Source organism: Pteropus medius, unplaced genomic scaffold (genome assembly GCF_902729225.1).
Source record: "Pteropus medius unplaced genomic scaffold, Ma_sr-lr_union100, whole genome shotgun sequence".
NCBI classification, from domain to species: Eukaryota; Metazoa; Chordata; class Mammalia; order Chiroptera; family Pteropodidae; genus Pteropus; species Pteropus medius.
Window position 1 is genome coordinate 14,501,975 of NW_024344370.1, and position 26,367 is coordinate 14,528,341.

At 38.1% G+C, this 26,367-nt stretch overlaps 1 protein-coding gene across 12 annotated transcripts in view; it reads right to left on the reverse strand.

The window, feature by feature from the left end:
- The window catches only part of ZNF366 (zinc finger protein 366), a 268,862-nt gene that overhangs the window by 24,626 nt on the left and 217,869 nt on the right, over positions 1-26,367 (reverse strand). Inside the window, exon 1 of one of the 12 annotated variants that reach the window (XM_039870190.1) lies at positions 18,625-20,452. The exons of the other annotated variants lie outside the window; for them this stretch is intronic. The gene's annotated coding sequence lies outside the window, so the exon portion shown is untranslated. Of the gene's footprint in view, positions 1-18,624; positions 20,453-26,367 lie in introns of those variants that run through there. 12 annotated transcript variants of the gene reach the window in all.

Below are 26,367 nucleotides of genomic sequence, written 5' to 3' on the forward strand. Positions count from 1 at the left end.
CATTTAGTTTTGGGGAAAAATGCTTCTAATAATGCCCTTTAATTGGGAATTCACCTACTGCACCAAAATATAAATATTCCCCAGATAAAATTACTGGTATTTTGTGGTTCTCATTCAAACTGAAGGTCATTCCAGTAAATGCTAGTAGACGAGTCGCTGTGAGTCAGCATGCAAGGGGCAGATCTATTTATCCCCTTTCTGTTCGTCCTGAAATTTATGAAAGAACATTCTCTCACATTTTTTAATCCTTGAATATTCCCAGTGTTTCATTGGAAAATGTTACATTTTACTGTTAGAGACACTGGCTTCCCTTTTAATCTGAGAGAGTGGCACTTTACTTATGTGGTCTACCCTGGAGCTCTGTTCTCAGAAAAAATGGAAACAGGGAGGAGGTAAGAGTTGAGGATAAGTTTAAGAATTAGAAGCAGTGCTAAGAGAAACAAAGGGTGGAGAGTTGCAGGAAGATAACAGGAAGGCAGGATGGGAAATACATGGCCAGACTGCTAACCTTTCTCTGTTCATACAAAGGAATCTTGTTATAAGATCCCTCTGACGTGGGATCTTTTGGATCACTGGAGTTTATCATAACAGGAGACTTTGAGTCTTAAAATTAAACATTCTAATGATTTAACATAATTATCCTAATATATATGTAGTTGTACTTCTGAGTTCTTCATCTGCAGGCATTTCACAAGTAATCATTCAATCTTGCCTTCCTGTGTCTGGCATGAATAGAAGGGTTTCTGTATGCATCTGGCAGATAGAGCAACAGGTTCTCAAGGAAATGAATGATCTGCCTTGTCACTACCTGGGATCGTGGTAGAGCCAAGTAAAAGTGACCAGATGCCTCATAGCCAGACACTCCCAAGGCCCTTCTGGGATGCCTTTATGGCCACCATTTAATTTAGAAACCCAAATTTCTCCCATTTTATTATAAAAAATAATCTGTCAGCCCATGGCATGGGCTGAGCCTTCCAGGTGTTGTGAAATATTAATGAGACCTGTTAATGTGTGAAATAGTCAATTAAACTCACAATTTATTTTTTAAAAGTTCTTAAATACCATCCAGCTATATATCATAAAGTCAAATTTAGTTTTCCATTGTTTAAACTGTCTGTAATGAGCATGCATATACACCATTTTTAAATACATATTTTTAAAAGAGTCCTTATTAAAGAAATCGGGAAGAACCACAAATATATGGAGATTAAACAACATGCTACTAAAAGAGTCCTTATTAAAATGATAGCAAATTCAGCTACTAACTTCCGTAGGTTAAACAGAAAGTTCTTAATGCCTAGGGCTAGTTTCTAGAAGGCAGGAGTGAATATAATTACTCGAGCACTGGAGCAGCTGCTAGCGTGTTGGGGTTATCTCTGTCCTTGTGACCTGTTTAAAGGAAGGAAATGCATTGGAGATATGACTTAGCGGTTCTCTTTCCCAACCCTCAGAGCTAATATATCTCTTGTGGATGGAGTTACAATTGGAATGTTAGAGTTTTTTCTCCTACTTTCTTTGGGAGCCATGTCCTTAGAACATATGCAAATTTTTTCTTTTGTTCTATGTTCATAGATCAAATAAAGATATACTGAATCCTACCTAAGCAAATATATTAGAAAGCTTCATTTTATCCATCTCTGGGAATGATAGCATATTTGGTCTGGTGGATCTCAGAATTGGTAGATAATGCCAGAAAATATGACCCCCTGTAAGCAAAAGTGGTAAAGGTGAACACACAGTAGATGAGGGTTCTGTGGAAGGAATCTATTTTGAAAGTATAAGTCAAGGCAGTATTTTTTGGGGGTGGAGGTGGGAGTGAAAAACTGTTTTGTATTTTGATTGTGGTGGTGATTGTCAAAACTTATAAAATTCAAAAGATGAATTTTACTGTATGTACATTAAAAATAAGCTTAAAATATAAAAGTAACACCAAAAAATGCTTCTCTGCACATTATTGTAAAAAGAGAAATTGAGGATATTTGGGAAATATCCAACAACAATCAAGGCGACTGGACCCTACCTTCTAATCAGTTTTATCTATGGAATACATTCAATAATATGCATATGGGCTTTAAGAAGGGGACTGGGTTATACAGCTTTGATGATATTAGTTTCTGCTCTATCCAAAGGGGAGACTTTAAATGACAGAAAACAACTTTTATTATTATAATTTTTTTATAGGTATTCTATGTAGCAAGAATATTGTGGGGCAGGGATGGTACATTAAATTATCCTTCAAGGTCTTCTAATCTTTCGCTCTGATCACATTCAGTAAACAATTTCTATAATTGCTCCAATATGTAGAGTAGTCTACATCAGTGGGGAAGCTCATTATGATCATCAGAGAGTAAACTTTTACTCCTTATAAATCAATAGATTGCCTTTGACATTGAGGTCCACAGATTACTCTTGTGCTCTTACAAACTGGAACTCATGAAATCTCCAAAACCTCAGGCCAAATCCTGAGTCATGGTGGCACCACCAAGCTCTGCTATTCCATGAAGTCTACCTGAGCAGCCAGCTCCTTCTGTCTTTGATACTTTTCATGGGATATATCTACCAGACTGTCCCAATATTCTACAGGGCAGGAGGTGGCAAGAACCTCAGCGACTAGAGGCTTTACAGAGACTTAGAGGTGGAACTTCCCTTTCTTTGTGGGTGGGTATCTAAAATTTCTAATGGAATCTAGTTAAAAAATCAGAATCTTGCCTAGTGCCTTATATGTCATTGGAATCCAATAATTACTTGAGAATTTATTTGACAAATACCCATTTTCTAGCTTGTTCTTTCTCCCTGATTCCAAGCAGAATTTTGGTGTTACCTGAAAAAATGAATAACTGGTTGACTTGGCCTATCCCAGTCCATCCCAAGCCAACTTCACATCAATACACTTCCAAAAACATCTCTGGTGCAGAAGGTAGTTTAGCTAAGGCATAACAACGACTATGGTACTTCTCCTCAAAGAGCATGCCCTCACCCTCCTGCTTCATCCTGGCTCCAGATCCTTGACCAGTGTATGTCATATTCCTTTGGCCTGAAAGCTGGAATGTCTTGTTATACTGAAATAATATGAATGCATGCGGGAAGGCTCTGGAAATGCTTAAGGGGCAGTGATCAAATGCCACTGAGCCTCTAAGGGAGTGGGTCACCGTAACATAGAACATCCCCACATTCTAGTAAACAGTGTCCCAGGAGGGCAGGTCACTAAATTTCTCTCTCTTACTCAAAAACTGCAAATTCCCTTCAGGCAAATCCATTAGCCTCATGAAAATGCCCATCCTAATAGGCAGGTGGATCCGTGACCTCATCTTTTTTAGGATAGAATTCTTGCTCTATTTCCTCCTTCTGTTGAGTGATCATTCTTCATTTGAATACCTTTTTCCCATGATACTTTATAGTTCAAGATCTTCTGATGACCTGCTTCATGTTGATTTTTCCTATTGATTCTGCTCACTAAAATCATTCTTGAAAAATATGTATACTTATAAAATATATATACTTAGCTCCTAATATACATGGACACATAGATTATCTCTGGAGGAAAAAAAAAGAATCTGGTAATAGTAGTTTCCACTGGGAAGAAACACTGTATGGCTGGGGGAGGAAGGCTTGGAAGTCCAGCAGCCAAGTAATCAGCTTCACAGTCTATATGAAGGTGCCCTTGTAGTTGTGCAGTTCTCTAGGAGACTTTTGGTGGTATGCTCTTCCAACTTGTACTTTTGTACACTGTAACTGACTTAGCTATTCAAATACTTGCCTTAAAAATAACCAAAAATTCATTTTGGCTTTCAAACAGCAAACATTTAGATAAAATTAGTCATTGGGTTCTCTTTTTCTAATTAATTTTCTGCATTTCTTTGGACTCCTTGATTTTTCTGCCTATGGTCTCTTGATGCTCTTGGCAGAGTTCACTGTAGTTTAAACACTGAGAATGCAGTGTTAGACTTGGAGAAGCCTCCCCAAAGGGAGGCTTAGCAAAAACACTTCAGGTGCCTCCTCTGTGCCTGCACTGTTCTGGGGCCAGAAAGACAATGTCTAATAAGCCAGAAACTGGCCTCAAGGAACTCACCATCTGGGAGAAGAAAGTGACAAACAGATGTGGAGAAAAATGTTATAGAAGATACAATAAAGGAATTTTGAACGGGTAGGTTGATTTGTTGTATACGAGAGAGCAAGAAGCAGAATGACATTTCTTTGACATAAATTATTTTCTTTCAAGAGATTCTTTTTTATATCATTAAAACTTCAGTTAGAATAACATAAAACAGATGACGGAATAGCTTTGGAAGTGAGGGGAGCGAGGAAAACTTCCCCCTTTCCCAACCAGTGCCTCTGCCTTCCCTATCTATGTGTTCTGCAGAACAGAGGAAGACTGGTGACTTGCCAGCTGGGGCTGACCTTTGATTAATTGCATTAAGAAAGCCAGGTGTGTGTAAGCTAAAAATAAATTACATTCAACCTTGAAAATTCAGATAAAGATGAGTCTTATGTGAGGATTCATGGTAATTACAGAATCAAACACAGCAAATATGACTGATCCAGTTTTTCCATTCTACCCATCTCTGAGTTTTTCCTTAGCTCTTTCCCCAGTGCCAAGAAGGAACTTGGGGATGAGACTGTTGGATTAGAGACAATGTCAAGTCTTCCCTCAGGGCCTTAAGGTATTTGGGTGCTTAAAAGCTTCTAGCTTTTTTCAAGTTAAAATAAAAGTCCAACCCTATCAATACCACCACAGAATCATATAACGTCAAAGCACAAAACCTAAACTTTTCTGTGCTTTTAATGCCATGTACAATGACTGGCACTTACTAACATGATGAGTTTTCAAATTGTAATAATTTTCTAGTCTTAAAATGATTTTCTGCTCTTTAACAATAACGAGTAGCTAAAACAACAACAAAAAATCTGTGGAATTCTTTCCTTGCATTCCTCCTGCCTTTCTACTCCCCTTCTAACAAATAGGCAGAATGCTTTTTTGTTTGGGATTGGTCATCAAAAGGAACATAATTTGTTTTCAGATCTGGTTCATTTTGCTTTTTAAACATAGATGATATTCTAGAGGCTATCCTAGTGGTCTGCTATGTGTTGTGTTTAGAGAATGGCCCTGGAAAGCAATGCTCACATTCCCAAGAAAGACCACATTCATATTAGAATCCCCTAACTTTGAATCTAACTCATCCCTTTTTTATACTTCAGGTGCCTATTACTTTAAAATGTAAGTATACTCCTGGATTTGTTATTGCTTCAACATGTCTCTGATTCTTGGATTTTCCTTTATCAATTTCTTTTTCTAATTTGTTCTCTCCCATCCACCCCAAATGTTAACTTTATGCATAGAGGGGAAAAAAAAAGACCCAAGAGTCAATTTGCCAATACCTTCCACCGTGACCATTCATTCTTGGATGGGTTTTACAAAATCTTGTCCATTGCTTCTTGGAAATGACTATCAGCTTCTCTCCTTCTTTTCATTCCCATATCTAGAACTCCAGTTCAAGTGGCCACTCCTAGATTACTTTCGCTAGTTTCCATCTACTCTTCCAAATCTTTCTTCTCCTTTCCAAATCCTTTGAACACCAATGCCAAATCCATCTTATAAAAAATTCATTACTTTTTCTAAGACAACTCTCTGTTTAGGAACCTACAATAATAGTGTGTAAGATTGCTGTACATAGTATGCAGAGTTTGCTAATTGCTGCTTCAATATCCCTTCCCCTTTCTTCTTTAAGAAAGAGAATTTTTATTTTGCTTCTGGTAATAATATGTCCAGCAAAAGCATTAGCTTTTCCAGACATCTTTTCAGTTAGGGGTTGCCTTTTGCCACAGTTCTGGCCAGTCAGATGTAAGCAGGAGACTGCAGAAATTTCTGAGAAAGCTTTTACATTCTTAATGCAGAAACTGCCCACTTATCCTTTCCTGTCTTTCTTCTTTCTGCCTGGAATGTGGATCTGAGGATCTAAAGTGGTGCAGTCACAATGGAACTGTGAAGCAAGGTTAATGACAATGCCTCCCACGACGTGTGGTAGAGGAAGACAGAAGGTATCAGTGTGGAACTACCATACCCGCTTGGTACTGGTTTTCTTGTTATTTGAGTAAGTGAATCCTTTAGTTGGTTAAGAAAATGATTCAGAGTTCTGCGGCTTGTTTCTAAACAAAAAGCAAATCAAAGAAGGAAATAGACATACAACCCCAGGAAGCTCAGAGAGTCCCAAAAAAGATGAACCCAAAGAGGCCCACACTAAGACATCATAATTAAAATGCCAACAGTCAACTACGAAGAAAGAATATTAAAAGTGGCAAAAGAAAATCAGTTAGTTACCTACAAGGGCGTACCATAAGACTAGCAGTTGATTTCTCAAAAGAAATTTTGCAGGATAGAAGGACTTGGCACAAAATATTCAAAGCGATGAAAACCCAGGATCTATAACCAAGATTACTTTATCCAGCAAAGCTATCATTTAAAGTCAAAGGACAGATAAAGAGCTTCCCAGACAAGAAAAACTAAAGGAGTTCATCACCACCAAGCCAGTATTACAGGAAATGTTGGAGAGACTTCTTTAAGAAGAAGAAGAAGAAGAAATATGTATCAAAAACATGAATAAAGAATGGCAATAACTACATATCTATCAACAATTACTTCAAATGAAAAAGAATTACGTGCTCTAACCAAAATATAAGATGAGCGAATGGATAAGAAAACAAGACCCCTACATATACTGCCTACAAGAGACTCATTTCAGATTAAAAGACACACACAAGCTAAAAGTAAAGGGATGGAAAAAGATATTGCCTTGATGGACCTAGAGAGTATTGTGATGAATGGAGTAAGTCAGATAGAGAAAGACAAATGCCACATGATTTCACATACATGTGGAATCTAAAGAACAAAATAAACAACAACAATAACAAAAATGGAAACAAACTCATAGATACAGAGAATATTTTAAGGGTTACTAGATGGGGGGTTGTGGGGTACAGTGAAAAAGGGCAAAATGATTAAGAAGTACAAATAGATAATTACAAAATAGTCATGGAGACAAAGTATAGCATAAAGAAAATAGTCAATAATATTGTAATAAATATACAAGAGGAAGAGGAGTAGTAGATTTAGTGGGGTGATTACTTTGTGAGTTATATAGATCTCTAATATCTATGCTGTACAACTGAAACTAATATATTATATAACAACTATAATGGCAAAAACTCATTGAATTGTACTCTGTAAATATGAGCAACCAATTGTCTATTATAATTTCAATAAAGGTATAAAAAAATGGGGAAAAAAAGCAAGTCAAATGTAAACTCCTCTCCTTGACTTTCAAAATCCTTTATAAGCAGGTCCAATTCAATTCTCCTTCTTCCTAAAATCTTCTTAACCCCAGGCTTTCATTATTCTCTTCATGACTTTTTGCCTTTGTTTACACTGGTTGGACATTTAGGAATATTCTTTCCATTGGTCCATCCCATTTTTCTAGGCCGAACTTAAGTTCAGCTTCTTCCTGGAAGCCTTTCCTCCCTAGTCTTATGCCCAATTATCATTGCTTTCTTTCAAATCCTATTGAATTATTCCATGGACCCCTGGATTAAATACAGTGTTTTCCCCTGTATTTTACTCTGATTGTTTCATGGTTAGATTTTGTTTTCCTAACCAGCACATAAGATCCTTTCAGCCTTGGATTCACACTCTTCTATTTCCCGTGGCACTTTGCATGATACTGATCACCTGAAGATAACTTAATACAGAGCTATTGCTTGATTAAGATTCTGTAACTGCACATTGCTATATCTACTTTTAAAACAGATTTGTCTGTGGCTTTAAAAGCACATATGAATTTAGGTTGTACTTCCATCTACTAAGTTAATATTACCATTAACTTACTGGTTGCCAGTTCATAATCAGTATGAATTAATTTGCCACAGGAAGAAATTTACAGTAGCAAACATGATCATTGTGGGTTCTTTGTTGCTAGGAGCATTATGTTCGTTCACACGTTGATAGAGCATTTGCTGGGAATGGAGATTAACCTCTGATCCCTTAAATCTGGGTTGTCAGGATCAAGAAGTTATGAGATTAAGATTGTTTGGTGCTCATTTCTTCCTATCTCAGAAGATAGCCAAGGGCCAGTTAAAAGGCTTGGCTTGGGCAAGGGGTCACAAATCTGCCATCAAGCTCCTGCACTGACCTGGGGCAGGATGGCTGCAGTGGCAGATTCAGCCCAAAAGCCTCCTTAGAGGGTAGCTTTCCTCCAGGGAACACAAAGGAAAGAAGGATAGGGAAGAGGAGAAAATGCCACTGTTGATTAAAGCTCTGAGGGTTCAATTACTCTTCTATGACATGGAAATAATCACAGGACTTATATCTTAGACAGTTTCATGGTTTTCCTTAACCACTTCAGCTGACGATCAAAAAGGACATCAGTGACAGAAGGAGATACCCAAATTCAGAAATCAAGATTATTATAACTTCTCAATTTTCTATATTAATTTTTCTGCAGTGAGATATTACCACATTCATATCCTCACTTTTTCCTCTCTGTCTCAAACATACACACACATACATGCACACATACTCACAAGTGTTGTCATATTCTTTGTGTGTAAGTGTGTTATAGTAACAAATAGGGGTCTAGCCACTATGGAAAACAGTATGGAGGTTCCTCAAGAAATTAAAAATAGAACTACCATATTATCCAGTAATCTTACATCTGGGTATATATCCAAAGGAAACAAAACTATTATCTCAAAGAGATACTTGTACTCTCATGTTCATTGCAGCATTATTTCACAATAGCCAAGGTATGGAGACAACCTAAGTGTCTATCAATGGATGAATGGATAAAGAAAGTAGGTGTAAAAGAAATCCTGTTACTTGCAACAACATGGATGGACCTTGAGGACATTATGCTAATTAAATAAGCCACACAGAGGAAAACAAATCACTTATATGTGGTATCTAAAAAAGTCAAACTCACAGAAAAAGAGTAGAAAAGTGGTTAGCAGGGGCTAGGGATGGGGTAATAGGAAAAGGTTGACAAAAGGGTATAAACATTCAGTTAGAAGATGAATGAAGTCTGAGGATCTATTGTATAACATGGTGACTATAGTTAACACTGTATTGTATAATTGAAATATGCTAAGAGAGTGGAACTTGAATGTTCTCACCAAAAAATGGCGGCAGGGAGGAATAAGTGGGGTGATAGATGAGTTAACTAGATGGGGGAATATTTTCCCAATGTATATATGTATCAAAATATCATCTTGTACTCTCTAAATATCTTACAATTTTGTCATTTATATCGCAGTAAAGCTGAAAAAAATAAGGAATTCTCTTCAAAGACATAGTTCTCCTAATAAATTATCAGCGCAAGTCTGCCTTATTGAATAATGATCCTTAGTCTAGAATTGCAATGACTTCCTTATTTGGTATTTGGTATTTGAATTTCAGTTTTAAAAAATTTAAATAGTAAAACAAAAAACGATGGGAAGCATAAAATAGTTGTTTCTTTTGAATTTGGCATGGGACAGACCTTGGAGCAAATGCCCACAGGAACCATTTATAAACGTGAGTTGCTTTGGAATCTCAGAGGTGAGTGAGTAACCCACCAAGTAGTCTTGAGGGTGAAGCAAAGAAAGCCTGAGGTTATGGGCAACAACACTGAGGCCTGCAGCCCCCGAAAGCTTCCTCGAAGCCTCAAGGGCTCAGGAGTGACAGCCAGGCTGTCTCCACAGGTTGACCACTGATGAGTTTATTGCCCATCACCAAAAGCTTATGGGGGTGAGGAGAGAAGGGATTCTCCTGTAAAGATGTATAATATGTAATATGTATCCTCAGGGAGCTTGCCACTTAGTTGAGGAAATGAGCTAGAGATCATAGGATCACAAATTCTCTGATTTGGAGGGGATCTAGAAAGTCTAAAATGGTAAGCCACTTTATAAGTCTCTTAACCATTCAGAGTCTTGGTTTCCACAGTGATAGGGGCTGATAATGCCCCATTAAATGAGATAATATATCTTGCAAAGTGTCTGTATGCAATCAGTATAGTTCAATCTGCTTTTAGTATTATCATTATTACAAGTCAGCAAGTTGTGTTCAATAAATGATGCTAACAATAAGATATCGTTTCAGAATGAGGTGGTTAATGAGGTGAAAGGGAAAGAAGACGGGGGCATTCTAGAATTAAACCACTGAGGATAAGGCATGCCCTGTGCGGTGGCTTATAGTAGTTATAGTAGTTGATCTGGGCTGTCCAATCAGGGAGGGTCTCCAATGTTTCATCAGCCTATAGAAACTGGGTTAAGGAAACATAGTGATGGCAACTGCCCTGAACAAGTTGCAGGCACCTGGCCATGGTCCGTGGCTACCCTGAGTGCTAACAGAGCTTACAAGCATGGAAGGAAAGTATGGCTCTACAACAATGGTGCCCTGACCACTTGTGTTTTCTGAAGTTACAAATCTCCCCATCCTCCAGCTCTCTTTCACAGCTCCAAGTTTTATTTTCCTGGCAGCACTATCAGAAAATATTTTGGCCATTCATTTATTCACTGTCTTGTCTCACGAGACCATGAGCTCCCTGAGACCAGGTACCTTGCCTATGCTATTCACTGTTAGACACACCTAGAAGAATGCCCTGAACACCAGCACATTAGAAGCTTTAAGCATATAATACCCTGACCCTACACCTAAAAAATGCAATGCCTCCCCAGAACTAAATTACATCAGGATCTCTGGGGATAGGGCCCAGGCTTTAGTGCATTTTAAGAGCTCTGGAGGTGATTATCATGGCCACCTAAGGTTAATAACTGCTTTAGGGAGATGATCAGGAAAGCTCTGATGAATGTAAATGACAGAACCTATATGCTAAGGGAAGCATGAGTAGGCATGAGATGGGAGAGGAGAGATTCTGATCTAAGAAGCCCTGTGACTTGCAGTCACTCCTGCCTTCCTATCACCTACCCAGACTACTAGTGGTAGGGTGTGGTGGTGAGAAGATTCTCCTCTATGCCAAGGCTGAGTTGATGAAGCCCACCCCATAGAAATGACCATTTTGGGGTCCACATAATCCACGAAAGGAAGCATCCTAGACAGCTCATTATGTACCTTGGGGGTGGTAATGGGGTACCACCAGTGCACCCTTCACATGCTTATGGGTCTTAGACTGGAAACTCTTCCCTACCCTTTTTCCTCTTCCCAAGCTTCCACCCCACCCCAAGGTCCTGCCTACAACACTTGACAATGAGGAAGAGGATATAAGAAGGTTTTTCTTCTTGCATGACTGTGATACTTCTGAAAGGTTGAACTGTGGGATTTTTTTTTTCTTTTCACTTCTCTCTTGGAAATCACCTCCATATGCTGATTGGACTGTAGGATAAGACTTCTTCTTTACGTTGAGAAAGCATTCTCCACTATATTTAGGAGGCGAAGCTGTTTTTTCAGCTTCCTTAATAGCTTTCAATACCATTTTTTAAGTTTGGTTTTCTTTAAAAATATTTTTTTTCTAAAAATAAACAACTAAATGTAATATCTTCCCTTATACTTTGATTGATGGTTCACACCTTTTGGAATATCCAGCTCATATTTTTAGAAAGAAGCAGCTGGTTCTCTTGACATTTAATTCCAACAAAATGCCTCATTCAATTCCCCCTCTCCAAGATAGGGTACACAGACTATTGGAAAATATCTGATGACATTAATCCAAATGTCTATAATAAGTGTGGAAGAAAGGTAGAGTATACTTATAATATCCTGGAAGCTGAGCTAATGGCATTGAAATGGCTGATCTTGAGAAAACATGATTGTGGCAGGGAAGAATCTAGCTATTGTTAATATCTGCTGCACAAACCTTTGAAACTGGGTTGCCCAAAGAACTCTAATGTAAATCAATGGTATTACTAACAAAGATAGCTGTTGTTAACTGAAGACTCATCATATGTAAGGCCTTTACATGGATTATCTCTTTCAATCATTACTATTATTATTCCTATTTGTAGATAAGGGATTTGAGGCACAATAAGCATAAATGATTTGTCTAAGCTCACGTAGTCTGGTAGTAGCAATATTTAGCCAGGGTTTGGCAAACTTTTGCTGTAAAGGCTCAGAGAGTAAAAATTTTTGGCTTTGCAAGGCCTATAGTCTCTGTTGCAACTACCCAACCCTGCTGTTATAATGACAGCAGCCACAGTTGCCATGTAAACAAATGGGAGTGGCTGTGTTTCAATTAAACTTTATTTACAAAAGCTGGTAAAGGGCTGGATTTGGCCTTAGGGCTGTAGTTTGCTAACTTCTGCTCTCAACCATGACACTGAGTTCTCTCTTGAGGCCTGTTAAAGGACTCTCTTTTATTTCAATAAACTTCTTTCAAGATCTTTTACATATGAGCTATTGCAAATGCTCATCGAGACTACTTATATGATGGCCTACTGGGTAAATAACTGAGTTTTTAATGAATCACATTCCTTATGCTAGCAACACTCTAAATGTTACTATGGGAAAGGGCTTTTGAATGAATGGGATTATAAGCCACACAAGGATCCTTCAGAAGAAAGCTTCTAAGTGCATCTTAGCTCTCAGGAGTTTGTACGTTGGCACAGTGAAGGAGTTAGGTTTTTGCACCATCCACTCTGTGCCAGGCCCTGTGCAGGGGAATCTTCATGCTCTCTTACTTCTTCAGAGAGTCTTTATATACCACTCCTTCCATGCAAGTTACAAGGTGGCAGTCAAAATCACAGCACATCAACAATATCAAAGAAGTGAAGAAAATAGAGCATTATATGATTTAATCCCTATATCTATCCTTCAAGACAGATGCATTATTTCATTTTCTAACTGAGAACTAGAAACTCAGAAGGTAAGTAACTTGCCTGAATTTCATCCTAGATGTGCCCAGTTTCTTGGCTTGCATACCTTCGGGTTGGCCTTTATAGTGGACTCCACACCTCACCTTGCTTCATAACTCAATCACTAAGTGAGTTTGGAAAGTCAGTTTAATTTGAAATTCTGTTTAGTTCTACTCTATAAAAAGGAAAAAAAGAAACCTTAGTGTACCCTTGTTGCTTCATATAGTTGCTGTAATAATCAAACAAGGTAGAGTATGTGAAAGATCCTTGCAAAGGTGAAACACGCTGCACACGCACGGTGGTGGCATTTGTCAGAGAACTGATCATAGTTGCGGTGAGGCAGACCCTTTCACCTCCTCACCACATCGCTGGCCACCGAAAGGGTTCCCCTGCACCCAGGGGACCCTAGCCACTGAATCATTCAGATTGCCCAAATCTGGGAAGGAATTGACCCCTAAAAATCCCCTGAAGTCAGCCCAAAGCTCAGGAACTTGGAAAAGGTTAAAGAATAGTCATCAAATTTCTAGTCACATAAATGACTCTTATAAACACACACATAAGTGTCATCACCTTCCTTCCCCACATACCCTTCCTCCCAAGAGACTCTCCTCCTACTTCTATTCCTCTTGTTTCAAAATGGGCTTTTTCTCCTTGGGATAAGAAATCCAGCCCTTTCTCCTTGACCTAACCTCTGCCCAGTTGTTTCAACAATGTGGTAATGAACATGGTACCAGCTTCATTTAACACCTGCAGGTCCAACTCATTGGTGAGAGGGCTTTCATGTGTCCTTGCCTTTAACCCGTGACCTTTCAAAATCCTTGGCTAAAAGTTAGAAACTAGAAAAGCTGGATAGCTTGATTATATAAAGAAAAAAATTCCTGTATATAAAAAATCACATAAAATTAAAAAGAAAATGGCAAACTGGAAAAATTTTGCAACATGTAACATAAGGATAGTTACTTAATATCTAAGAGCTTCTACAAATCAATCACAGAAGCGATTACTTAAAGTAGAGAACTGGAAAAAGCCACCAAATGGCAATGCGCAAGAACAATTCTAAAAACAAATAAAAAAAAAATTTTTTTTTAGATAGTTTCAAGTAACACCAGATACCCAATTCTGATGGAATCATCAGTAATGGAAATGCTTTGACAAAACATACAGGATTATATCTGGCATATTTAAGTCATGTACATGTGTGTGTGTGTGTGTGTGTGTGTGTAATCTCTCTAGATAAATCTGCACCTGCCTGAGACATTTTAGATGACTGAAGAGAATGATACTGGAAACAATGATTGGACTGAATTTTAGATTTAAAACTTATGAAAACAGCATATAGAAAAATAAGCAAGATTTCAACTCTGAGAATTTGAACAAAAAGGGAAAGAGATATATACAGTTGACCCTTGAACAACATGGACTTGAACTGCAACTATTTACCTACATGTGAATTTTTTCAATAAATACAATAAATATATTTTCTCTTCCTTATGATTTTCTTCATAACATTTTTTTCTCTAGCCTATTTTATCGTAAGAGTATAGTATATAACACATATAACATATAAAATATGTGTTGATCAACTGTTTATGTCATCGATAAGGTTGCCAGTCAACAGTAGGCTATTAGTAGTTAAGTTTTGGGGGAGTTAAAAGTTATACGCGGGTTTTCAACTGCATGAGGAAGGAAGCCGTCAGTGCCTCTAGCCTCCATGTTGTTCAAGGGTCAACTGCATATATATTTAGAGAGGAAGATGGAAGCAGCCTCACAAATTCTATTTTGCAGCAAATGTCTGGAATGAAGTATACAAGACCTGAGGTTCATCTAAGGCAAAATCACATAGGAGAAAATCCATTCATGAAACTAAATCATCCTAATGCAAATGACATTTCATGAATAGAGACCAAAACCAAAGTGCGAAAGACATTTTCCAAATCAGTGTAAACGCATGCAGAAATAGCTGGATCTAAATTAAATAAGAATTGTGTGACAAATAGATGAGGTGGTAAGGAAAAGCCAATTAAGATACTGACAGGCCTGTTCTAAGAGTCTAAATGCTACAAGACTGGATCTAGAAGATTCTGGATAAAGAATATTTCCTTGGAATGGTTAGCAAAAGAAAGAGTTCTTTTAAATGTTTTCCCATAGCATATTTTCTGTCCCTTGGACCTTTTTGACTTCGAGTGGTTGGGAATATCTTGGTTTTGGTTTCTGTATCTGTTTCTCTGTGTCTCTGTCTTCCCCTCGCCCCTATTCCCATAGTATTACTAGCAATAGGCTGATTCTGTTAGATTATTAATCTTCTTTGGCTTCTTCAGGAAAAGGGGACATTTGATAATATTATTTAATGAGGCATTCGGGAAATGGCCTCTTCAAGTTTTCATCTTCATTCATACTGATTGAAGTAATGGTGAGGCTAACTTAAGATGGAACTAATTTGAATGAGTGAATAATGGAGCGAATAACAAAACACCTTTCTATTGAGGGTCTCACCTGGTAAGAGGTAACTCAATTGGATCCACTTGATAATAATAAAATATGAAATAACTCAATCCAGAATTCAGGGAATTGCCTGTCATTTCTAAAAACCTTTGGTTTTCAGAGTGAACAGCTATTCTGTAGAGAGTAATGGGAAATTCGATGTGAGTGGAGAATGTTCCTGCCTAAACAACTCCTTAGGGAGAATCAAACAGGGCGCATTTTAAAAGTCTCTCCTAGTATATCTTTTTTGAGAAGAGAAAAGCCCTGGGCCAATTCTTGTGAATTTCATGTGAAGAAAGAATGTGTGGGCTAGGCAAGGACAGAATGGGCACCATATGTGGACACCCTAAAACTGAGAGGTGACTCACTTCTCAGCTATCTAGGCTGCTGGCAAATGACAGACATAATATAAAGCCCACACAGTGTCGTGTTTAGCAGAAGAACAAGAAGAAAGTCATGAAAGCAGTTAAGAAAAGCTGGCTATCGATCAAGATGGATTAAAAGACAAAATGAGTTGGCACTAGAATTAGATTAAGGTGACTTACTCTACACAATTTATTTTTAATGACCTTTAAATAATATAAATTCATTACGTTTGTAAAATTTAATGCTAAAATATTTTTAAAAGAAATGAAAATAATAATACCACCACCAAGAGCAATTGTTAATATTTTGCTTTGCTTCCCTCAAGTCTTTTACTTGCATAAATATGTTTTCTTTTACAACTCTATTTACTATACATCTATATGCAATACACAAATAACACTGCAGTAGACAACTTTATACATAAATCTTGGTTGAATCTCTATCATTTCCTTAGATTAGATTGTCTAGAAATAGAATTACTGAATCAAAGGATATGGATTTTCAGGCCTTAATACATATTGCTAAATTGATTTCCAGAAAGGTCACCCTAATTTATGCTTAAATTATTCAATTCTTTAAATGTATTTTTTACTTCCTATGGATCCTTTCATTTTCCACCTGAAATTAAATAAGCTTCTAAAATTGATACAATATTTTTATAGTAGGAATAAAAACAATTCCAGGTTTATTGAAAGAATTATTATGTGATACTTGTGGTAACTTACACTAAGATAATTCTCAACTTTTTCACAAACTTTCACACCAATTACTATATTTAATCCCCACAAAAACTCCATGAGATGAAGAGAATTAATTGTAGAATGTTTTGAGTATAGGAGAGATTTTCAGACATCATCTTGTTGAGATTTTATTAATGTTTCCATCTGACAGAGACACAGGGAAGATATGAGAGTTTTAAAGTTCTAGAACTTAAATGTCTGGAATCTCAGTTCATATATTACTTTCCCACTGGGTGATCTTGACTCTATACCAGTCCCTGAAAGCCTTTGTGTCATTCCCAATTTCCTCTTCTCCCCGCATTGTTTTATCAATCCATTGAGAAGTACACAATTCAATCTCTCTCTGTCATGGGGATTTGCAAATAACTGAGAATCTAGACTCACACTCATAAGCAGAGACAGAGCAATCCTGACACAAGCACTTTATCTGTGATATGTATGATGACTCAGAAAAGAACCCCCAAGAACACGTGGATGACAATGAGGCAATGATGTTGAGAGCATCAGATCTGAACTTGGGGTGAACTCGATATACTGAAGTAGTCAAGAGAAACTTAGTAAGAACAAGTCCAGGGTTCCGGGCTCAACGTATTTTACTACCAGACTATTCAGACCATGAGAACAGCTGTCTGATGAGACACAGGGGGTGGGGATTGTTTTTGCTGGATAATTCTCACCTGCTCGTGTGACTTAGGTAGTATAGATGAGTTCTGTCAACAGAGAGGAGGAATCCTCAAAAAAAAAAAAAAAACACCAAAAAAAACAAAAAAACCTGTCAAGGCTCCTTCCACCCCAAAGATTTGGACATTCTTTGCAGATTATCATCTGGTTAATGCACTGTGGGATTACAGTATATTGCCTAGAAATTAAAATAGCACCGCCGATGTTTGATTGTCAACCAATGGTCCACCATGGCCTCTGGTTATCTGTTGCTTTGTTTTCTCCCATGGGTCAAATTTATTTTATTTAGAAATATCTCAGTAACATTTCCATTTATTTTTACATGTGTAATTTTAAATTCAGATAAACCATTTTTTAAATTCCTGACATTTAAGAAAATCTGGCACTGTATTGCCATTACTGAAGCCAAGTGTCACATGTGTAGAAAGTAGCATGGTTTAGCATGTTGAGTGTGCCAAATTTTTCTTAAAATTAACATTTGTGCCATATGTTGATACCCTAAACTCAATACTCCTTTGGCTGATGAAAATGCAAAAGGAAAACATTCTCAGATTGAGTCTGTTCTCTCTCTTTGTAGACAGTGTTTCATTTAGGCATTAGCAGTGATCTTCTTTGGGAGTGAAAATGAGCACCTGCTCTCTCATTCCTGGTGAGAGGTCAAGCATTCAAATTTAAGAGGCTCTATTTAAAGTATTGCTTATCTTCTAAGTAACTATAGAAGAACCTCTATTTCCAGTGCTCTGTACATAGACTTAAGATATATGTGTGTCCGCTTTGATGGTTTAGAGCTGTGCTGTCCAATTTAGTACTCACTAGCCTCATGTGGGTTTTGAGCACAGGAAATATGGCTGATCTAAATTGAGACATTCCGTACATGTAAAAAGCACACTGGATTTCACTAATTTAGTTTTTTTAAAAAAAGCAAAATACCTCATTAATAATTATTCTATTGATTACATGTTTAAATAATATTTTTTATTTATTGGGTTAAATAAAATAGATTATTCAAATTCATTTCACCTGTTCCTTCTTACTTTTTTAATATGGTTACCAGAAAATATAAAATTACATTTGTGGCTTGCATTATATTATGTCTCTATTGAACAAAGTTGATTTAGAGATTACATTTTTGATGAAGGATTCCATCAATTTATTATACAACCAGGCCAAGGGGCTAGAGAGGACTGGGAGAGGTCTTCTATCTGATCCTCTCTTTCGAGTAAGGCTGGACACTAAATAAACCATCCTACAGTAAATCTTATTTTTAAAGATTTGTAGAAGAATAAAATTTCTCATTTCTCCTGTGGCTCAGTCTAATATAGTTAGTATAGAGTCTTACATGCACTTGTACAATCATTTTAAACAAAGCACTAGGAATTATTCTTGAACTCGCTCTCCCTCTCTATCAACCTTCATGGCCAATTCGAAATCAACTTATACTTTTTAAATACCGCTCAGATCTCCACTTTTATCCTGACCAAGATCTCCACAACCAACTCTCTGGTCCAAGCAACCACGATCTCACCTGAGCTGCTGCATTTGTCTCATAAGCAGTCTTCCACGTCACTCATACTTCACTCCTGTAATTCTTTCTCCAAAAAGCAGCTGTAGTAAACTTCTCAAAATATGACCATGTCATTCTCCTGCTTGAATGATTCTAGTAGCTTCCCACTGATTTCAGGATGAAGTTCTGTATTCGAACATGGCCCACAAGCCCAGCATGTTCTGACCCTCATCCATTTCTCCAGTTGCATCTTGCACATGTTCCCCAAGCTCTCTGCATTTTACTCATATTGGCTTCTCTCAGTTCCTCATCCATACAATGCTCTCCCTCCCTCCCGTCAGAACATCGACATGCCATTCTCATTGCCTGGAACACTATTGCCCTCCCTCTGCCTCCTTTGCCTAGTTGATACACATTTATTCAGATTTCAGTTCAACTGGTCCTTCCTCAGCACCTCCTGACCAGGGTGGATATACCGATTTTGACAGTCAGCCTATATCGTAGTGCTCATTTTACATTTATTTGTGTGATTATTTACTTAATGTCTGGCTCCCTTTGTAGACTGTTTGCTTCATGACGGCAGTGAGCCTATTGGTTCGCATTCACTATCATCTTTCAGTACAGTGCTTAGTATACAATAGGCCCTCAATTAACAGGAAGGACAAAGGAAAAAAGGCAAGGTGGTTTGTACAAACAAGAATCCTGCCTCTTCTTCATTTACTACTCTCGAATGGAGAAGAAACACCCCTCATCACCATCTCACTAATGTACTCTTGGACAAAGCACCTGAGTACACCAGTATATGGACTGGCAAGTATTATGAATTCTATTTCCATTGTCTATCCAGAATCCAACCATTTCTCACCACCTCTACTGCCCCTACCCTGGTCCAAGCCACAACAACCCTCTTGCCAGAACTTTGGCTTTTACTCTGAAATAGATGGAAAATAATTTCTTAATAGCCTCCTAACTCTTCTTACTTCCACTCTTGGCTCCTTGTAGCTGACTTAACACAATAATCAAACTGATTCTATTAAAATGTAAGTCAGAGCTTGTCATTCTCCTGCCTAAAACCCTCCAGAGACCTTCTATTTTCATAAATGCCAAAGTCCATCCAGTGGCCTATAGGGCTTTCCATGATATAGCTACCCCTCTGACCTCATACCCTACCACACTCTCCCTTGCTTACTCCACTCCAACCCTTCCAGCCTCTGGTGGTTTCTTGAACACACCAGGCATTGGTCCCTCCTCAGGGCCCTTACATCTACTGCTCTTTCTGTTTGGATAGCTATTTCCCTCAGATAGCTGCATGGCTCTCTTTTGCTCCCTTCAAGTTTTTGCTCAATATCACCTTTTCGACCAGGCCACCCTAATCCCGCCTCCCACCTAGTACTTCCTCTTCTTTTTCCCTGCTTTATTTTTCTTCATATCTTTTAATATATTATACTAGTTATTTATTTTATTCATTGTCCATTCACCACTACTAGAAAGCTCCGTGAGCACAGGGATATTTATCTTTTGTTCTCTGATATAGTCCCAGTGCCTAAAACAGTGTCTTCCAGGAGGTGGTTGATTGATAAATGTTTGTTGAAGGCAAAGCTAAGTCTCAGCTTGTGCACGGAAAAAAGGTGAGCACAAAATCAGCCATCTAGAGTGAACATGCAGAACTGGCCTGTGTTGTCCAGGGAGTACACTTAACTCCATTTTGGAGCTAGTTCAGGAGACAGAGGCTCCCTAAGCCCTGATCAGCTGCTCAAGCTCCCAGCTCAGTTCAGGTAATTGTGAGGCCCAAAGAAGCAGTCTAGTTCCACAGAGCATCTAAATGGCTCCTCCCAACATCCTCCCTCTAACCCCTCTTCCACTCCCAGCACACACAAATACACCATACAACCCTCTCCCTTCCCAAGGACGCAACTCAGGCTATTTCTAAAACTGAGATTCTGATCCCGAACAGTAGCCAACACATAGTGCATCTGCATGTGCACAGGAAAAGACAAGAGACCTCTGAGCAATTTCCTGGCCCTATATTTTTCCATTCCAGTAAATGAGGCCTTCTTTAGCTCAGGAATCTCTCTCTGAACCAAGCCAATGCCTTCGTGGTGCATGCCATTTGCCTGGGCTTTTCCTTTGTTCCTTTATTTTCTATTTTAAGTGATGTCAAAAGTTTTTGACAATTAGCTCTACCAGGTGTTGACTACTAGTTAGAGCACATATAACACTAATGGAGAGTTCCTTTCCTAAATAGATTTTATTTAATAATACGTAATACTTAAATTTCACCCTCCGCCTTCAAAGAGTTTTGTAAACTTTACACTCCATTAAGCTAAGCAGCGCTTGAGTTCATGCCTGATGGCTGGGACACCAGCAAGGTTAAATGTTTGCCTAAGGCTCTAGCTAGCTGTGTTTTAGACAAAGTACCTTGTCTTTTTTTAAGGGATAAGGAAAATATAACCAATAAAAAATGTAGTTCTTATCAACTGTCTTCACTAGTAAATTAGTTCTGCGTTATTTCCGTGCACGTTTTAAAGCCATATTGTGACTTGCTTTCTTAGCTGTACTGACTCCCTGCTGTCTCTGGATACCATGTTCTATTTTTCTTCTCCCTTCTCCTCTGTCCCTCCTCCCTCTCCTCTTCCTTGCCTTTATCCTCTCCCAGTATGTGGGGTACTCCATCTGTCAAGGGAAACCCATCATACCACCAACCTGACAAGAACCCTTATCCCTGTCCCTCTGGGGCCCACTTTCAGGTGATAAGCATATTATTGTTAATGGATGGGGAAGGCTTGAGGTCAAGTTCCTACGGGTGGTAAAAACCATAGAATAAGTTGGTGTGTCTTCGTGGCTTATCAATTTTTTATAGTGGTGAGTAATTTAAAACATTTAAATGCAAACGAATATGGATATGTTATGAAGCAGAATGCAAAAAACCAGGACAGGTTAAAGTCTGAAATTTCACCTGTGAAAGGTCACTTAGGATTTCTTTTCCATATTTTTCCTTCCCATTAGAGGTACTTAGATTAGAAAAGTCTGAGAAGAGCTGACATCACAGCATTTCCTCTAGGATCCAGGGAGATGAAATTTTGGGATTGATTTTCTAAGGGCTGGTGGAATCAGTCTTCTTATTTTATTGTTCTTTCGAGCAAGAAAACTCGAAACTGTATCGAAAGACTCAAAACTGTCTTGAAGTCTCGAAACTGTCTTGAAAGTAATGGAGGGAATATGGACCATCCTTTCCCCTCGTCTTTGAATATCCACGAGGCAATAGCATTACTAAATTAGGACAGAATGGCCCTTTTCTCATTATTCAGCAAATAAAAGCAATAAGCAAGGAAACTTACTACATTTGAGACTATAATTTAAAAGAAAAATCTGGCATGTGTTCAAAGATAAAACTTCTATTACACAATGATTTCACACTGAATGTGTTGAGGACGTTTAAAGAGAATAGAAATGGGTAAAATGGGTAAAATAAAGGCTGAGCCACAATAACTTTGGTTTGGCTTCACCTGTCTGCACCCAGATGTACATGCATGTGTACCTCCTATAGCCTCAAGGACACATTAGCCTAGCACAGCATTTGGAAAGAAGATACAGCACCATATACAGAACATGCTTACAGAATGCATCCACTGTAGGAGAGCAAAGAGCTCAGGAGATGAAGTCAGAAAACCTGGCTTTGAATCCCAGCTCCACCACATACTAACTTTCCTAAGCATCCATTTTCTCAGCCATAATAACACTTTATTCGACAATATTTCTAGCTCTCATTCTGGGCACATGGTTGGATTGCATTTCCCTATTCCCTTTATATTAGACATGTCCATGAGACTTGCTTTGGCCAACAAAATGTGAGTGCAAGTGACATGTCATTTCTTTATGAAATCTTTGAGTAGTTATGATTCCACATAAATTTCCTTCCCTCTGCCATAGCAACCTGAAACATTTCCAGTAATAGTTGTTCTGTCTGCCTGGGGCTTAAAGTTAAGATGACCTGGGTCAAAGCTACAGTTAATCCATGTAATAGATATGTAGTGGAAGTCAGGTATAAATCCTTGTTTTCTTTCTTTCTGTTTTCTTTTCTTAATTTTTTAAGCCATGGCGATTTGGAGGTTGTTATTAAAGCATATCCAGACAAATACACTCTTTCACAGATCTGGAGAAAGATTAAAATGAGATATCTAGTAGGTTAATATGCATGGCCCATAGCAAGTGCCAAATAAATCTTAGTTCTTTTCTCCCTCACCTAATTTCTCTTCTTTGTAATCCTTCCCAACACTTCCTTATCGGCCCTGAGCTATGCTACTCTTCAAAGTTTTTTTCAATTACAGAAAAATGAAAATGAACCTTTAAGACCTTTTAAAATATTCCCTAATACCTTTTTTAAAAAAGTGAGAGAGTCTCTGAGTAGAGCGGAGTTGGGAATTCCCATGATGGGAAGAGAACCTACTGTCTGAAATCAACAAAAGAGAAAGGAGCTAAGGGTGTTATCAAAGAAATCAGCCAGAAAGCAAAACCAATGAACTCTGAAAATTTCTAACCACAGAGAACACTCTGCCCCATAGCTCTGTGCTGCTATCACAGAGCTAGGTTCAGGGCACAGATACCTCTTGGGGATCCAGTTTTGATTCTCTTTTAGCAGGTTATCCGTCCTGGAGGGAGGTGGAGTCTTTGCTCTACCTAGTACCATCTTTCTTTTCGGTGAAAATAATGAAGATGGTCAGATCTCAAGATTTTAGCTTTTTCCTTAAAAGATCTTGCCCTTACTCCACTTGATTCAGGCTGTAGCTTCATGAGTTTGAGAAGGGGAGCCAACAGGCCCCTGCTGCTGCTTTGGGTAAATCCTTAGATTTTATCACTTAACAACTCATTCAATTAGGCCATCAATCTAATACCTTTTTAGGGTGTTTACATTTACTTTGGAGAGAAAAAGTTTCTACCTAAAATTGCTCTAGAAAGCCATGTTTTGAATTTTACTCAAAGGATAAATCCTAAATGGTCAATTTAGAAGACATTCATTAGAGATGTGGGTCTCCAAATTGTTGAAAATTTTGAGAAGAGAGGAAGAGGAATGGAATATAGATGAGACAGAACTGTATAAGGCCTCCACCTTTGAAATCACTTCAACTGTAACAAGTTACTTAACTCTGAGTCTTGATTCCCTCATACAGAAAATGGCAATAAAAAAAATAACCCACCTCACAAGGTTATCATGAGATTTCATAAAATAAGAAATATAAAGCCCTTGATACCAAAAAAAAAAAAAAAAAAAGGCACTCAACAAATAGTAAGTATACTAGTATTTGGGCTTCCTAACAATCCTGGAAGAAGATAGTCTCATGGTTATGAAGAGGAAAGAGGGAGACCTAAGATAAGATTAGGGCTGGGAGCTAGAACAATAATAAGGCAAATCAATAATTCTCATTCCAAGTTCCTTGCCCTTTAGTGTCAATAGCACCAGCACAGTCTCGCCCACAGGGGACAGTCAAGGAGCAGTAGCTGCTAGGATTATTACTGGCTGGTCTTAGAAAAAACAGCTGATTCTGAGAAGCTGATTATCTCCTCATTGACTCAACTGCCTGGGACCTTTGTTAAAACAACTATGTCAGCCAGCAGTGAAACTAAGGGCAGCCCATCTTTTAAAGTCTGTTCTGCTACCTTGAACAATACACTTTGCAAACACTGAAGGAAAAAAAACAGTTTCTATCAGGTTCAAAGGTTGTTTATGTAATAAAGCTAAAAAAATTATCCATGAGATGATCTGGAAGTGAAATTTTAAGCTAGGCAAACACTGAGCCTGTTATAAAAGGTCATTCTAACTTCCTTTGACCCTCTTATAACTGTGGTCCTCAGCATTTTGGTTTGTGGCAAGAAAGCATTGCTTCTCTTTGCCTGTCTAATGATCTACTGGCCTTATGTCCACTTATAGTTTTTAATGAGTAAATCCTGTACTAGACATCAGTTCCAAGCCCAAATTCTTTCTGCCTGATCCCTTAAATGCATGTCTTGATGAATCCAACATATAAAGCTGATAGACCTGTAACGTCTGCTGAACCAGAAGATATAGAAACAACATCATCTCTCTAGCTTGAGCTCACTGAAGCAAATACTCCCAAATGTAGTATCTGCATCGAAGCAGCTGCTTACCTGCTCGCCTGTCATTAAGGAAATGCAGAGGAGGATTACATATTTAGAATTGCCCTTTATTAATATTTCACATTTTCATTTATTCACTATTTGATTTCAAGAAAGTCTATCAAGTCCTGACTATGTGTCAAAAACAGTGGCAAGTGGTGCCTAACACAACAATATTTGCTGAATGCTTCTTACATGATAAGAATGTGTTAAAGTGATCACATGCATTGATTCATGTGATTGTCACTGCATCCCATGAGGTAGGTACTATTCTCTCCCTCATTTGGCCAATGAGGAAACTAGGACAAGTAGGTTAAACAAATTGCACAAGGTCGCACAGATAATAAAGGAAGGAACTAGGAAGTTTTTTTTTTTTTGAGATAGTTGTTAAATGAAGGAAGAAATTAAAAATAATGATGAATACTTCCAGATTAGATTTCCATCAAATGTACAAACTTACTACAGGTAGCAATTTAAAACTGGAAAAGCTCATTGCCACTAAGAGACCTAGGTTATTTAATGTACCTACCATCCATTTATTAGTGAACCCCAGCTTTGATCTACTGTAGTGCTTCCCTGGCTTCTCAGCATGAGGACTCCCTTTGTAAAATGTAAGAAAAAATCTATTTTGCAAATCCCCAGTAAGTTAGAAAAACATACAAAATAACCAAAAGCTATTTCGAATTCAGTAACATCTTTAATTTATGTTTTATTAATTATTATACTATAACCAGATTGAAAAAGCAGAGGTTCATATACTTTCAAAACACTATTTAGTCAGTAGGCAAACATTAGGCACTTGATATCTAAATACAGACTCCTTGACTCCTTGCATTAACTCCACAGACCCCTGGAGAGCCACAGAGCTGTATGACTTCAAGGGAATTGCTTATCTTCTCTGGATTTCAGTATCCTCATCTCTAAAGTGGGCTTGGATAATAAGAGCTTTTCCAGAGGATCTCAAAGAGAATTAATGTGAGACCAGCAAGAACTTAGAGGGAGGGAAAGGGCAATAGTGGGAGGAGGTCTGCTATCTATGGCTGCCATGCTTGAAGTTACAGGAACCCACAAGCTGCTTAGTGCAGATACATTCCTTGCTGTGCTGCACTGAGGCTGAAGTTGGAGAAATGGGCATGTGCACATCATGGTGATGGAGGATTTTTGGGTTGAAGCTGCAACTCATATTTATTGAATGGCTACCACGGAGAGAAGGTTACACGATGGCCCTAATATTAATATTTAATGATATTTTGATCCAAATGTAATTTAAGGCACATTTATCATGCAAGTTGAAACTTGCTTTTAACATAACTGGCTCAGCTCCTTGCACAGTGTCACAATCTTGTAATTTTACAGCCATCATTCATCACATTTTCAGGATATAATTGCCTCCAGGGGGTGGAATCTTAGAAGAAATTTCCCTCAATGATATTGGCTTGAGGGCAGCAGAAAACACCCCAGTCTGTCTCTCTGGGTTGTTGGATTTAAAAAAGAAAAAAAAAAAAAAAGCCATTTCATTACCCCAGGACTCCCAGTTCATGGTGTTAATAAGTACACAGTTTGATAACTCAGATGCCTCTCACCTAACACCCACATTCTAGGAAAGCTCCAGGGCCCCTGAGCAGGAAGAGT